Below are 16,176 nucleotides of genomic sequence, written 5' to 3' on the forward strand. Positions count from 1 at the left end.
CACATTTGGACCTTTCTATAATGTCAGAAGTTGTTAAATAAGTATAAATTTACAAGGTACAGTAGTTTCAGCAGCAGCAATTTGCTAAAGATCCCTGCTTTCTTTGATAATCCTGACCAAGGCAAACACTTTGGTTCCTATTTTAATTAGTAATATTAACTCTCAGTTATACGTTACATATCACACAGTAAATCTATGTGTAGGCTACAGAATGGCTATAAGAGTACAAGGAGGCCAGAGCAAGGTTTGGGAGGTTTCTCAAGTCCTGAGAACCTCAAGGAAGTTGATGGAAACGTCTAAATTAGTGTTTGTATCAGTAGATAATGAACCCACCAAACAACAGGGAAGAAGTTAGAAATCCTGTGGTATCTGCAAGTCAGGCCACTGAAAGGGACAGGTTTGACAGTGGAGCTATAGAGGTAAAAAAAAGCAAGACTACATCCATACAAGGAAATGGGTGGGTGGATGGGTGGGTGGGTAGGTGGATTTGTGGGTGGGTAGATATATGGATGGGTGGACAGATGGATTGGTAGATGGATGTGTGGATGAATGGGCAGCAGATTTAGATAGTCAATCAGGACAGGCAGATAGCAGGGGATTTTTTGTTTTGTTTTGGTTTGGTTTGTTTGTTTTTATTTTTCGAGACAGGTTTCTCTGTATAGCCCTGGCTGTCCTGGAACTCACTCTGTAGACCCAGGCTGGCCTCGAACTCAGAAATCTGCCTGCCTCTGCCTCCCAAGTGCTGGGATTAAAGGCATGCGCCACCACAGCCCGGTTGCCAGATAGCAGTTGAGTAAGTGTTGTCAACAGTGGATGCTGAGAAAATATGAATCACCAAGGCAGTTGGCAGTTCCCTGTTTGTGAGTCCTTTATGCACAGACCAGGAAATCAGATGGTAGATGTTAATCCCACCTGGTGAGAATAAGACCACTACCACACTTTGAGCCACATTTGAACAAGTTTGATTTTATTGGAGTGTACCCATGAGCTGCCCAGACACTGCCTCCCAAATCAGGTCAAAGACAGGAGCACCCAAAGCCTGTTTTAGGCCCCTCTTAAGGAGTAAATTGTCAAGTAATTGAAAAGCAGTTTTGGCAGGGCAGTGGTGGCACACACTTTAATCCCAGCACTTGGGAGGCAGAGACAGGTGGATTTCTGAGTTCAAGGCCAGCCTGGTCTACAGAGTGAGTTCCAGGACAGCCAGGGCTATACAGAGAAACCCTGTCTCAGGAAAAAAATAAAAAAATAAAAAGAAAGAAAGAAAAGAAAAGAAAAGCAGGTTGCAGAAGAGAGGCAATGGGACAATACAGAAGAATCTCAAAACAAAGAAGCAAACAAAAACTCCCTGTGGTTGCCTTGTGACTAGAGAGGGTCAGCAAGGTAGGGGTATTCTGAAAAATAAATCAAGGTCACCGGTTAGGGCAAGCCAGGCTTCAAGAAACAGACTTGAAGGCAACTCAGTTCTTAGAGTAAATGGAACTTATTTTTAACAATACAGGATCATGGTTCCTGCCTTCATGTTGGCATTTAGTCTAGGCTCTGCCCCACAGTTACCTGGCAGCAGCCAGGTATGCCTAACCCACTATAAAAGGGGCTGGCACCTCCTCTCTTGCTCTGTCTTCTTGCTCCTGTTCCCCCCCTTCTCCTCCCTCTCTCTCTCCACATGTTCATGTCTGGCCTTTACTCCCCTTTCTCTCTCTCTCTCTCTCTCTCTCTCTCTCTCTCTCTCTCTCTCTCTCTGTCTCTATCCTCTCAACTCCCTTCCCCATGCCCTGAATAAACCCTATTTTATACTATACCATCATGTGGATGGTCCCTCAGGAGGAATGGATGCCTCAGCATGTGCCCCACAGAGGTACCTCCCTCCTCCACACCATGCCTCAACTCCACCAAACATAACCCTTCCTTTCTTATCTTTTTATAAAGCACAACCCATTCAAAATGGAGTTGGGCAGGTTCCTCACGAGTTGGTGGTGGCTATCACCACAGCCATGAAAATAAGAGTAGGGGCTAGAGAGATGGCTCAGTGGTTAAGAGTACTGACTGCTCTTCCAGAGGTCCTGAGTTCAATTCCCAGCAACCACATGGTGGCTCACAACCATCTATAATGGAATCTGATGCCCTCTTCTGGTGTGTCTGAAGACAGCTATAGTATACTCATATAAATAAAAAGAAGAAAAGGAGAGTAGTCTCTATCAAAGGCTCACTTCACAAAGTACCTGGTGTAGCTCTGTAATGCCAAGCTACAAGCATTCTTTGGCTATTATTAGATTCCTGGACTGAGTTTGGGGAAAATCCCTAGTTAACCTCCTATTCTTATTGATGTGTTTATAAAAAGATAGAAGGGGGATATGTTCAATGGAGGTGTAGTCAGGTATGGGGGAAGGGGGTGCCCTAGTGGGCCCATGATGAGGCATCCCTTCCCCAGCCCCTCTCCATGGACCAGCCACAAGATAGCATAGTATAAAACAGAGTTTATTCAGGGTATAGGAAAGGGAGTTAAGACTGTAGTAGAGGCAGAGAAAAGTAGAGAAGTAGAGGCTGGCCAGGAGCATGTGGGGGTGGGGGTGGGGTAGCAAGACAGAGCAAGAGAGCGAGGAGGGGGCAAGCAGCCCCTTTCATAGCGCATACCTGGCTGTTGCCAGGTAACTGTGGGGCGGAGCTTAGAATGCTAACACTTACTTTTGTTACTTCTGATTGGTAGATTTCTGAGGCAGATTAAAGGGATGGAAGGCACAAAACAAAACAAAACAAAACAACACCAAGGTGTCTGCCCTTGGATGGGACCATGCTTACTGATGCACTTGGTTGGCTGGGAAGACATAATCTAACCTGCTGGAAGTTGAGAAGTTGAGCCATCTGCCAGTGGGAAAAAATGGCTGTAATCCTTTTTAGGGGTGAGAATGACCACAGCCAGGAGTTCTCTTTTCCTCCGGTAGTCCTTCTCAAGGGAGTTGTCTTAAGGGAAGCTGGAAAATGTAGTCATTTAACAGGAAACCCAGATTCAATTCTAAGCACCAACATGATGCTTCCCAGCACTCTGTAGCTCCAGCTCTCAGGAATCCAGTTCCTTCTTCTGGCCTCCACTCGCACTGCACACATGTAGTGTATAGGCAAACATGTAGGCAGAACATACCTACATGTAAAATAAAAATAAAGATTTAATAAAAGTTTAAACTTCAGCCGGGCCATGGTGGCACACGCCTTTAATCCCAGCACTTGGGAGGCAGAGGCAGGCGGGTTTCTGAGTTCACGGCCAGCCTGGTCTACAGAGTGAGTTCCAGGACAGCCAGGGCTACACAGAGAAACCCTGTCTTGAAAAACCAAAAAAAAAAAAAAAAGTTTAAACTTCAATCTCATTTTCAGACTTGAAGATGGAACATGGGAGTTTTGCAGATCTTTTTGTCTCTCCTCCCAATGTGGCTACATTTAATAAACCATTTGGTTTCTACGTTTAATTTGGCTCTTATAATTGGCTTATACAGGGCAGGTGGCTGTCTTTACTTGGGGCAGGGACAGGGGATAGGATTGTGTCACCCAAATTCCATAACACTAAATGAGGACAGCAGCCAGGCACATGGCAGAGACCCAAAAGTGCTGCCTGTGTGAGCAGCCGCTCCTCTGAGAGGCTTCTGAGAAAGAAAAGTACTTTCTCTCATTAATCACAGTAATTCCTCCTATCTCCTTTGGGTTAACTTGATCTCCACCCAAGACGGGAGAGTAGATTTAAGAGCGTAACCCAGATACCATCACGGTTTCATATGGTAATTTAAATTCCAGGAAAGGGCAAACAGCTCTGTTTACATTTCTTGTGTTGCCTGGAAACCAGCAAGCCCCCCCCCAAAGCTTCTATAGCTTGAGGCTACAAAGCAATAACAGAACAAAACAAAACAAACAAACAAACAAAAAAAAAAAAAACCACCTTGATTGGCTGAAACCAAAAAACCAAAACCAAAAAACAACCATCTAGATTAGTTGAGTACAGAAACCAAAACAAATCCAGTGTCTCCTACTATGCTTCCGTAACTCTATTTTTCTCTCTCACCAGTTGAACCCCATGCTAATGGGCCTGAAAGATGAATTGAAGCCCAGAGCAGGGCTTGATTACACAATACAGCCAAACAGCCAGCCCATCTTTGTTAGAAACTGACAAACTCTAAATCAGGGGAAAGAAGATCTTTCAAAGTTAAAACAAAACAAAACAAACAAAACCCTAGAGGAGAGACTGAGTTTTTCCAGGCTTCCTCATCTCCTCTCTGTTGCCCTGGCACTTTCTCTCTCTGTGCGTTTCCACCGCCCTGATAAAAGGGTTTCTTCACCATCTGATTCTGTATGCTGTCTCTGAGATTTTCCCAGCTGCTACCTGGCACATTTGAGGTTTTTTTTTTTTTTCCCTGCTGTTTTGCTGAGGCCTGCCCAGCGAGCATAGCTGTAGCCATTGTGTTCCCTGCCTGCCAAGCTGCCTCATATTGTTGCTGTCATGTGCCTGCCAGTTATTGACACAAAAGAATAAGGACTCAGAGCAGAGCCATGTTGACCACATCCCCTGTTATGTTCTGTACGTTATGAGGGTTTGTTAATCTTAAGAAATTCCACAGCCGGGGCAGTGGTGGCACATGCCTTTAAGCCCAGCACTTGGGAGACAGAGGCAGGCAGATTTCAAAGCTGGAGGCCAGCCTGGTCTACAGAATGAGTTCCAGGACAGCCAGGGCTACACAGAGAAACCCTGTCTCAAATTAAAAAAAAGAAAGAAAAGAAAAGGAAAAAAAAAACCCTAAAAAACAAACAAACAAACAAAAAAAAGATACTGTTGATATCAGGAACCGGCTTTGCAGATTGCCTCTGAACCCAGTGATGGTGATGATGATAATGATGATATCACCCATAAGCGACAGGGACCTCCCCCCCCCTCCCCGAAGTGCAGTTGCTCTCTCTTTCTCCCTTTGTCTCTGTTGCCTGTTCTTTGCCCCACCCCCACAATAAACCTCTCAGGTGGATCAGCTTTGGCCTGGGGTGGTCTGTCTGGATGAGCCTCAATTCCAACACATCAGATACAAAGAAGTGGAAGGAACCAGGATAAGGATTACATCCTGTGAATGGGGTTGGGAGCCCTTTACATCTGATCTAAGAAATGGGAAGTTAGTCTTAATTACAAATTGAACTTAACTTGCAAACACTTACCGTAGATCAAACAGGAACTTATTCCTTAACTATCAACAGAAACCTTAACCTGCCCAGGAGAAACAGGAACTTCTTAATTACAAATGGAAACTTTAACATGCAAGCACTTAACATAGGACACACAGAGTCTTAACTGTCTTAACAGCAAACAGAATCCTTAACCTGCAAGGTTAAGTACTGGGTACTTATGTGTGTCGACTTGACACAGCTAGAATCATCAGAGAGAAAGGAGCCTCAGTTGAGGAAATGCCTCAAGAGATGGAGTTGTAAGGTATTTTCTCAATTAGTGATGGATGGGGGAGGGCCCAGGCCATTCTTGGTGAAGCCATGCCTGGTCCTGGTAGTCCTGGGTCCTATAAGATAGCAGGCTGAGCAAGCCATGGGCGGCAAGTGCTCCTCCATGGCCTCTCTCCATCAGCTCCTGCCTCCAGGTTCCTGCTCTGCTTGAGTTCCTGCCCTGACTTCCTTCAGGATAAACAGCAATGTGGAAGCATAAGCAGAATAAACTCTCTTCTCCCCAACCTGCCTTTTGGTCATGGTGTTTCCCTGAAGCAACAGAAACCCTAAAACAGTATAGTTTTCCTGTTTTGGCCATCCATTAACTTGCTGGCAAGGTATATTATTCCTGTTTTGGTCTCAGAAGGAACTCTTCTGGGCTTTAAAGGCCCCCAGCCCTCAGGGAGACACTGGGTTTTTGGCTTCCCAAGTCCCCCTTCTGCTTTGCAGAGAGTCTGTTTTCTGTGTGCAGTTTCCTCCCACTAATAAACACCCTCCTTTACTGATTCTTCTGCTGTGTTGGAGATTTTTCTGCTGCTACCTATTGTGCTTCAGATTTTTTTTCCTGCCTTTTAATTCTTTAGTTAGCAGAGAAAATGAACCTGATCAAGACCCCTAGACTCTATCATTAACATCACCAGCAGGGTAGCTTCTCACTCAATTCACTCGGAAATAAACTGAAAGAGAGGCCAGGCTTTCCACAGTAGACCGTCCTTGAATTAGACCACCAAAGGGTGTCCGCCTCTCCGGGGGAGTGGAGACCACGTGCAAGGCACAGGGGCCTTGGGAATTTTATGGGCAGAAGGGAACTTTAGGAGGCAAGATTCTATCTGCAGTCCCCCCTACAGTCTCAGAGTGGTAAATGCATTAGAGATTGGCACTTGATTTCGTCAAAAAGTTTCTGGGATCCTAAGAGCCCACAGCTGTATATCAGCCAACTCAACTTTCTGGAGTTTCTCAGCCCACCTAAGGCTTTAGGTTCTCAGCCTTTCAGAGATAGCAACAGATCCCAGCAGTCAGGGCTGAGAGCAGAACACTGATCACCTACCCCCCCCCCCACACACACGCATACACACTCCCCTCCCAACACACATACATAACCACTTCAGATGCCAGGGGCAGCCCTCGTCATGACCCCACCCATGCTTCTGGATGGCAGGCTATACACTCAGACAGCCTTCTTCGGGTCTATTTTCTCAAGTCTCCCACAAAACTCAAGGGAACACTTTCACTGACTGGTCTATTGTAAAGATATTTTAAGAGTTATAACTATTTTACCTTCATTTACTTATTGGGAGGGGGGGCAGCAAAAGCAGATGACAGGTTGTGTCATTGCCTCAGGCCATGAGGAACTGAATCAGGCTGTGCTTGCCAATAGCCCCTAGCTTCGTCCCAGGCTGACCGTTCCTCTCCACTCAAAAAAAACCAAAAAATGTCTAGATATCAAAAACAACCGTCCCTGATCCCAGTCCAACCACAAAATAGCTGTAACTTCCTGGTATCTATGCATACATTCATGCATAAACATGCACATACACATACATACATACATACTTCCCCTGCTCCTTTAAATGCACTTAGCCTTTATCCAGAGGAAAGGCTGAGGCCCCCCATGCTCCAATATAGCAGTCTCTGCCTGTTGAGATCAAGTCTGCCTCTCCTGCTTTCTGACATCTGGTACTGAAACCCAGGGCCCTTTTAGGATCTCCAGGCTGAATGCCCTCCTTACCTCCTCCGCAGTGTCATTCCTTTTGAAGAGGCATCCTCTAAGTTCACTATATAGGCTAAACAGCCACCAGTTTTGACACAAGACCTCTACTCTTCGGGGACTCTGCCATCATGAGTTGTGCAAGTCTCACTGACTGAATTCCGGGTTGAGGACTTTCTTGGTGCTCTCTTGACCTCAGTCCTCTGCTCTCCTCCAAATCATCCCCTTCCATCTTCCTCTGGCTTCTTCCTGACTCTCTGATCTCCAGGCTGGAAGGACTTTGCCATTTGGTCACTGCCATCCGTGTCCCTAAATTCTGCAGGACAAAATAACTGCCTGTGTTTGCCTCAGAGGAACCCTGGTCACAAAGGCTCGGCTCTTCTGGAAACCACCCACATTCAACCCTGTGATTCCCCAGAATCTTAGGAGTGTGGGATCAGCCCCTCCTAATACTCGTATCATTTTCCTCTTTTCCCTAAACCTGGGAGGCACATAGACAGTGGGATTAGAAATTCTACCAGTCCTGCCTGTCATTTCACATTCAAACTAAAATTTTAAAGATTTTTTTTAAAAGATTTATTTTATTTATTACATGTAAGTACACTGTAGCTGTCTTCAGACACTCCCAAAGAAGGTGTCAGATCTCATCACGGATGGTTGTGAGCCACCATGTAGTTGCTGGGATTTGAACTCAGGACCTTCAGAAGAGCAGTCAGTGCTCTTAACCACTGAGCCATCTCTCCAGCCCTCAAACTAAAATTTTAAAAACGGGATCTAAATTATCTGTCTCAAAATACTGTCTTTTGGTTTGTCTTTGAGGAAATTTTCAAAAGTTCTATCTTCTCAAACTCTAACCCACCATGCCCATTCAACTCTGCACTCAAATATGGCCACAGTACTCCCTCAACAGCGGCCATCACTGGCCCCAATTTGGAACTTTTGATTTTGACATTCTTACAAACTTACAGAATGGCAAGGAGTCTGAGGTACCCTGCGTCCATGGCTTTTTCATCCTTCATGCTCACCCCTCTCTGCAATTCCTGTTCTGCCCAAAAGCCTGGACACAAGCCTGACCCCACCTCCAATTCCTTGGCGTTTGATCCCCCTAGTGAACCCCCTCCTCCTCTGCCAGTAACAGCCCCTACTGCTCAACCCTTAGTCTCTCCTCAGAAACCCCAGAGTCTCACCCTGTCCCCCCAATTCCCACCCTGAGAAGATGTTCCGTCAAATAGTTTTGAGATGTTCTGCTTCGTACCTACATAACCAAAATTCCTCTGGAAATCCCCCAACCCTTGAAAGCCCCCAAGTCTTGAAGTTCTTGAGCTAGATAAATCTGACTTTCTCCTTTGTTCAGTGCTGTTAAATCCCACATTATAGACACAGCTCTGTCTGACAGAAAATAAAACTTGCTTAATGTGATTAAAAAAAAAAAAGAATGGGGGCTAGTGAAATGGCTCAGCAGGTAAGAGCACTGACTGCTCTTCCAAAGGTGCTGAGTTCAAATCCCAGCAACCACATGGTGGCTCACAACCACTTGCAATGAGATCTGACACCCTCTTCTAGTGCGTCTGAAGACAGCTACAGTGTACTTACCTATAACAATAAATAAATCTTAAACAAAAAAAAAAAAATACTGGACTATGAGAAAATATACAAACTATACTTTTAAAAAAATGGGGTTGGGCTTGGGAGAGTAGACGCCACACCTTGCCTGGGCAGCACAGTAGAGCTGGCCCTGGTTACCAGGGTTGCAGATGAGCCAGACCAGATAGGGAAGAGTGGAAGAGCTGGCCCAGCACCACCCTCTCCCTCGCCTGCTACAGCACCGGGGAGAGCAGGCCCTGCACCTACCTGGACAACACAGTGATGCTGGTCCTCCTGGCATGGGTTACGGTTTGGCTGGCCTCAAAGGAATGTAAGTTGGAGAGCTGGCTCTACTACCCCTTGCCAGCTGCAGCCTTGGATGAGCTAGCCAGGGCAGTGTAGAGAGCTCACCCTGGTGGTGCGAATGTGGGAGAGCTGGTGGGCTGACCAGCTCAAATACCACCCAAGCCCAGATCCAGGGTTTTCAGTTGGCCCATCCCAACAGCTACCCCATCTATGAGCTGCTGCTGCAGCATGTCAAGGGACCAGTCCTGCAGATCCACGACACAGAGCAACAACAGGAGATCTGATAGATCCAGTATTGATAGTGTAGAGAAGCCAGAGGCCTTGAACCAGACCAATTACTCATTGCAGTGAACATTTGCAAGCGGAGAGGTGTGGGTGAAGGGGTACACTGTGGGACACACTGTAACCTACAACAGCTTCCACAACAAGGTTTTTTTTTTTTTTTGTGGGGGATGGAGGTTGAAAGATCAAAGAATTGGTTAGAGGGGATGGGGAGATGAGTGGGATTGGGGTGCACGATATGAAATTCACCAAAAATCAATAAAAAGGTAACAAAGAAAGGTGGAAAAATAAAAATCTAGGGGCTGAAGAGATAGAAAAGAAGTCAGGGGTTGGCGATCTTTACTCTTATTCAGTGAGATTAACAAAATATACTCCATCCTGACCTTTACCCTCACCCGAGATGAGAAGGAACGCACCAGGAAGGCAGCCAGGGACCGCACTGATAAACTTCATCAATAAAATGACACCCTCCCTTCAGGCAGGAGACAGACCTTTTGAGGGAGCCAAGCTGGGATCCTCAGCTCGCTGGCACAGGGACAGAACACCTGCAGCTAATTATAACTTATTCAGCTGAAAGCCTGCAACATAATGCTCACTCTAGAGCTAACTTTGCCGTCCTGAAAGAGAGCACTCAGGGCTCCAGTGAAAATCCCACTCTCAGCCCACTTCACAAGGCAATAACAAAGTATATTAATGTGTAGGTCAATGCCTGCCCCACTGTCCCACGCAGCGAACTTTGTTAACCCGTGTTCATCTCCTGGGTCAATCTGCCCCAGACATTAAACACAAGCTCCAAAGATTGCAACAGGGACCCCTAACTCCTCAAAATGACTCCTAGGCACGGTTTTTAGTTTTGTTTTGTTTTTTTAAAGATTTATTTATTTTATGTATATAAGTACACACTGTAGCTGTACAGGTGGTTGTGAGCCTTCATCTGGTTGTTGGGAATTGACTTTTAGGACCTCTGCTTGCTCCGTTCAGCCCCACTCGCTCTGGTAGACCCTGCTCGTTCTGGCCCAAAGATTTATTTGTTATTATAAATAAGTACACTGTAGCTGTCTTCAGACAAACCAGAAGAGGGTGTCAGATCTCATTACGGATGGTTGTGAGCCACCATGTGGTTGGTGGGAATTGAACTCAGGACCTCTAGAAGAGCGGTCATTGCTCTTAACCGCTGAGCCATCTCTTCAGCTCCCAGTTTTTAGGGTTTTTAACAACAGAGAGGATGAGGCCAAACGGGAAAGGAAAGAGATCACAAGGAGAGAAGAGAATGAACGCCAGTTTCCAATTCCTGGCAGTGACTCTCCACAAAATAGTCCATCTCATCACCCACTGTCCCAAGGAAGCAGGGTCGTCCCCACCCCAACACACACACCCCTTGCTTTCAATGCAATCACACTGGCCACTGGGCTATGGAATGTCCTACCCCACAGCCAACTTCCAAGAGTTGTTCCAGTAATGGATAATGGGAAAACTGAAGGATGGGTTGTGTGTTGGGTCACTGTGCTGTTCCCATGACTTTTCTTGACATTCATCATGCCCCTTTTACACTTCCTCTTGCATGCTCCCAGCCTTTGTGGTCAGCCTTTGCGGTTGAAAGGTGCCAGGCACTGAGTCCTGAGAAACAAACCCATTTGGTGAATGGTACATTGGCTGGTAGAATTCTCTCTCTCACTCTCTCACATAGGGCTTCTTTCTCCTTACTCACCGAGTGGCATGGGCCAAAACTACTAACTTAACAGTAATAGGAGTCTAGGGATATTCCCATAATCCACTCAGTACATCTAACTTAGTCTGCCATTTGGCAATGTAACCTTCACCCATTATTTTATTATTAAATTTTTTAATATTATTTTATTCTAAAGCCTCAGTGTCCACTCCCACAATCAGGATGAGTTCTCTTATCAAAGCTTAAGGTTTCTATCTATACACATCTCTCCCCTGAGAACACCCACCATTTTCCTCCTTAACCTGGACTCAGGTGGCATCCCCACCTAAAACCATATCTCTATCCATAGCCTCTTGCCCTTGGCTCCTGTGTTTATTGAAAAAAAAGGTTACACATTTTAAACTCTCTATTTGCATAGTAGCTTAACCACAGGTAATGTTGAAGGCAGACTTAATAATTCCAATATGATCTTTCCACAGGCTGTTTTTAACCCACTTTAGCGCTAATTTTCAACATCCACAACATCATCAACCTTATCACAGTATTTTTCTTTGAAGCAAAAGCAATAAGTTCAGCAAGCATCTAAGCCCCCATTGTTTTCTAAGGCTTAGTAACCGTAACCAGGTGCCCCTTTTACACTTCCTCTTGCACACTCCCAGCCTTTGTGGTCAGCCTTTGTGGTCGGAAGGTGCCAGGCACCGAGTCCTGAGAAACAAACCCATAAGGGCAATTTTCAGTCCTCAGGGGCCGTGATGCAGCATTTGCACCTGGTGGCATGACAAGCATGGACCTGTTTCGTAGCTGTGTTCCTCTGTGCCTCAGTCTTAACAATATGATATGGGTGTGTTCTCCTCCTGAGCTCCCCAAAGGGAAGGTCCTGAGCTTTTACTCTTTTTCCACTGTGCCACACCATCCTGACTTCCTTCAAAGCCTGTTCCTGTATATGGCAGAGGAGGATCAAGCCAGTCTAACTTCTTCCCAGGATTTGCTTCTCATGGGGCATACTAGACTTTGTCATTCATCCTGTAAGTCACGTACTCAGGGACTCAATCGTGGGCACTGTCCTACACTCATTAACTGAACTCTTGCCTTCAACTGCCAAGGCCCAGGCTCTGGCTCTGGGTCAGTTGTTTGTCTCAGTTATGTGCTTTTTCCTCGTTGGGACCAGGTGTAAGGGCCTAAGAGTTTCTGGAACCATAAATCTTTAACTTCTCTATACTCGGTGCAAACAGAGGGGCACAATAGGGATTCCTGTGTAGGAGTAGGCAGGGTTATCTCTCTGTGTGGTTCCACTGTGGCGGAAGACTTTTTCCAAAGAATTATTTTGTTTCGAGAGACTGCCATTGTATACATTCTCATCCTCCACCAAAGCTCATACAAAATTGCCCAAAGAAGGAAAGCGTAAGGAAACCCCCATAATGCATAGTGAGAATCATCAAAGCCAAGGATGGTGGAGAATTGTGGTCTCTGACGTGGATGTCCTGGACCTGTGTCAAACAGCAGTGGTCTCCATGCCGTCTGCGACACCCACCTCACAAACCAAGTGAATTTCTTGCATTACTAGACCTCTTTAACTTCCTCTATATGGATCCTCAACTTCTCCCTCACTGTACAGCCTCTTTATGAAGCCACAAAGGGACCCCTGGAGGAGCCACACTTGTGTCCCAATCCCTCCTTTGTCCCATAAACACCTACTTAAGCCCAGTCTTTCACAGGCCTCTAGGCTAGCTCTTCCAGACCTACACAAGCCCTTCTGTCTCTTTTACATACTAACCAAGAGCAAACCTTTTTTTAGGGGGTGGGGGTGTTCGAGACAGGGTTTCTCGGTGTAGCCCTGGCTGTCCTGGAATGTCCTACCACACACACAGCCAACTTCCAAGAGTTGTTCTGTAGACCAGGCTGGCCTCAAACTCAGAAAAGGCTGGTTTTGCTCAGATCCATCTGCCTCTGCCTCCCAAGTGCTGGGATTAAAGGCATGTGCCACCACTGCTTGGCCCAAGAACAAACCTTTACAATACTCTGCCAAAGGCGGGGGTTTGGGGGGACACACATATTGCCCCACAATGTTTATCTCCAAACTGCTACACATGGTGACCAAAGACTGGCCACCTTGCCTCTGGAACCTTGGCTACAATTGTACTACTTGCCACCGAGGCAAAGAAAATCTGGCTTCCCAGCCCCCTCCTCGTTCTCAGAACAGACTTACTCAAAGCTCTCATCAGTCGCCATGCTTTCTAACGTGTCCCTATCTAGGGTACAGCTTCTCCATGCTTACTTATTAGATCCTGACCTTGTACACGAACCAGCCTTCATCCCCACAACACTCCTCCCTGAGAATTCTATCTACATTCTCAAATCTCCTTCAACATTGCTCATATCTTTGATTAACCGCTGCAAAGGGCCCCAGACTGGGAGCTCCCTAAAACAAGCTCCTTACGGAGTAAGATATGCTATACTTCAAAGGGATCCAACTACCCCCACAAGCCTACATACTAGAAGCCACATCCCCACACCCACACAACTTCCCAATAGTAGAACTGATTGTTCTTACTCAGGCTCTTGGAAGTACACTTGTTTCCAACCTTACAGCCAATATATACACCGACTCCAAATATATCTATAGTAGAATACATTCCCTCCAATATCTTAATCTTGAAAGAAGGAGCTTCTTAACCCAGAAGGGAACTTACCACAACCGAGAATCACCCAAGGGACAGGACTCTAAGCACAAGGTTGTTTAGGCTCTGTGTAAGTCAATGAAGGATTATCTCAACTAGTTGACACAGGAAAGACCTACTGTCAGCAGGACTTAAAGACTGACTAAAATGTGGGGCAGTGGTGGTACATGCCTTTAATCCCAGCACTTGGGAGGCAGAGGCAGATTTCTGAGTTCAAGGCCAGCCTGGTCTACAGAGTGAGTTCCAGGACAGCCAGGGCTATACAGAGAAACTCTGTCTTGAAAAACTAAACCAAACCAAACCAAACCAAAAAGAAAAAAAAAAAAAAAAAAACCTGTCTAAAACAAAGAACATGATCTGGGCACTGACTTACTTGCATTTGTTACTCTCTTCTTCTGACTGTGGACATAATGTGACCAGATGCTTCACAATCCAGGTGCCTTGACTTCCCCACGGTGAAGGACTGTAGCCTGGGACTGTGAACCAAGATAAACTTTTCTTCCTTGAGTTGTTTCTGTCAGGGTATTTTATCACAGACAAAAAAATTAAGGCAGGATAGTAACTTCTTTTTTGTTTTGTTTTGCTTTGAGACAGGGTTTTTCTGTGTAGCCTTGGCTGTCCTGGAACTCACTCTGTAGACCAAGCTGGCCTCGAACTCAGAAATCTGCCTGCCTCTGCCTCCCAAGATGCTGGGATTAAAGTCGTGTGCCACCACCGCCTGGCAAGGATAGTAACTTCTACTTCAAGGTCTGTCTTACTCAGGGTTTCTATTACAATGAAGAGACACCATGACCACAGCAATTCTTATAAACAAAGACTGGGGCTGGCTTACAGCTCAGGGGTTTGGTCCATTATCACCATGGCAGGAAGCATGGTGGCTTATAGGCAGGCATGGTGCTGGCGATGTTGCTGAGAGTTCTACATCTTGATCTGCGGGCAGCAGGAAGAGACTGTGCTACCAGGCCTGGCTTGAGCTTCTGAGCCTTCAAAGCCCACCCTCTAGTGACACACTTCCTCTGACAAGGCCACACCCTCTAGTGATGCACTTCCTCCAACAAGGCCACACCTCTGTATAGAGCCCCTGCCTATGAGCCTATGGGAGCTATTTTCCTTCAAACCACCACAAGGTAGAATTTGGAATTTTTTAAAGATTATTTTTATAGGACTATATTGACTCTTTATATGCCTGTGTACCACATGTGTGCCTGATAACCAGAAGTGAACATCAGGTCCCCTGAAACTAGAGTTACAGACAGTTGTGATTCTGGGTCCTCTGTAAGAGCAGCAAGTGCTCTTAACCACTGAGCCATCTCTCCAGCCCTTGATTTGGGGGGTCTTTCTTCTCTTTTCTTGAAACAGGGTCTCATTTTGGAGCCCAGGCCAGCCTCTAACCTATCATCCCTGCACAATCTCCCAACGGCTAAGATGACCAGACTGAATCACCACCTCCAGTTCATGGTAAACGTTTGTTTGTTTGCTTGTTTGTTTATTGAGTCAGGGTCTCCTGTATCCCAGGATGCCTAGGTAGCCGAGGTTGGCTTTTATGCTCTAACATTCCTGTCCACCTGCCTCTGTATTGCTGGTATTACAGTATTTGCTCCCACTCCTGATTTATACAGGACTGAAGATAGAACCCAGGGTTTTGTGCCTATGAAACAACCACTTTAACAGCTGAGCTGTAACTCCAGCCCCAAAAAGTTTTTAAATATTTTTGTCCTAGTGTATCAGTTTTCTTTGTATCCTGTTTGTGGTATTTTTTTTTTATTTTATTTTATTTTTTTTTCTGTTTGTGGTATTTTGTCATATAAATTTCTAGCATGTATATAACCATATGCATTCCTCTGGTCTTTCTGGTTGCATCTGGCCTTCAAACATTCCTTAGGAACGCATGTCTTAATACTGAGGCTAGAGATGTTCCCCAGGCTCTGATGCTCAAGTAGTCTCAGCTTTCACGTTCAGGTCCCTGATCCACTGTATTTCTCTTGCATATGGTGTAAAATACAGATCTCATGCTCGATGTCTTCCCCCAGAGCCCTACAGCTGCTCCAGTGCCATTCACTGAAGAGTCAACATTCACTGCACACACTTGCCTCCTGTGTCTGGGTCAAATCTGGACTTAATCTGTTCTCTTTGTCCCACGAGTCTATGTTGGTGTAGAGGGCATACCCAGCCTTAGCTGACCTTCTTTTATGGACTTCTCTTACTTAGCCCTTGTGTCTTTAGCTGTGTTCCTAAGCTTTTTAAATACAGGGCCAATCTGTGGAGCAGCCTGAGCTGCCTGGGCCTTTCCATGGTCTTGCTCCACCTCTTAGATCCCAGAGTAGATTCTGAGACTCCCCAGGAATCACTGATCATCTGTCCAGAGACCCAGTGTCCAGGGCAGGCTAGTCTGTGGGCAGCAAAGCTGCACTCTTACTCTTCCACCAGCCCTGTGGAGAAAGGGGTGGAAAGCAGGGCACTTTTCTCCAAGCCTCCCAGACAGAGGGCCCTGT

General features: G+C 45.9%; 1 long non-coding RNA gene across 1 annotated transcript; it reads right to left on the reverse strand.

Moving 5' to 3' along the window:
* Nucleotides 1-3,097: 3,097 nt before the first annotated feature.
* LOC116100963 lies at nucleotides 3,098-7,492 on the reverse strand. The gene is made up of 3 exons (XR_004122744.1): nucleotides 7,187-7,492; nucleotides 5,182-5,230; nucleotides 3,098-3,136 (listed from the first exon to the last, which is right to left on the reverse strand). It is a non-coding gene; the product is annotated as an uncharacterized LOC116100963 (long non-coding RNA).
* Nucleotides 7,493-16,176: the final 8,684 nt, after the last annotated feature.

This window comes from Mastomys coucha, unplaced genomic scaffold (assembly GCF_008632895.1).
Source record: "Mastomys coucha isolate ucsf_1 unplaced genomic scaffold, UCSF_Mcou_1 pScaffold21, whole genome shotgun sequence".
Lineage (NCBI taxonomy): Eukaryota > Metazoa > Chordata > Mammalia > Rodentia > Muridae > Mastomys > Mastomys coucha.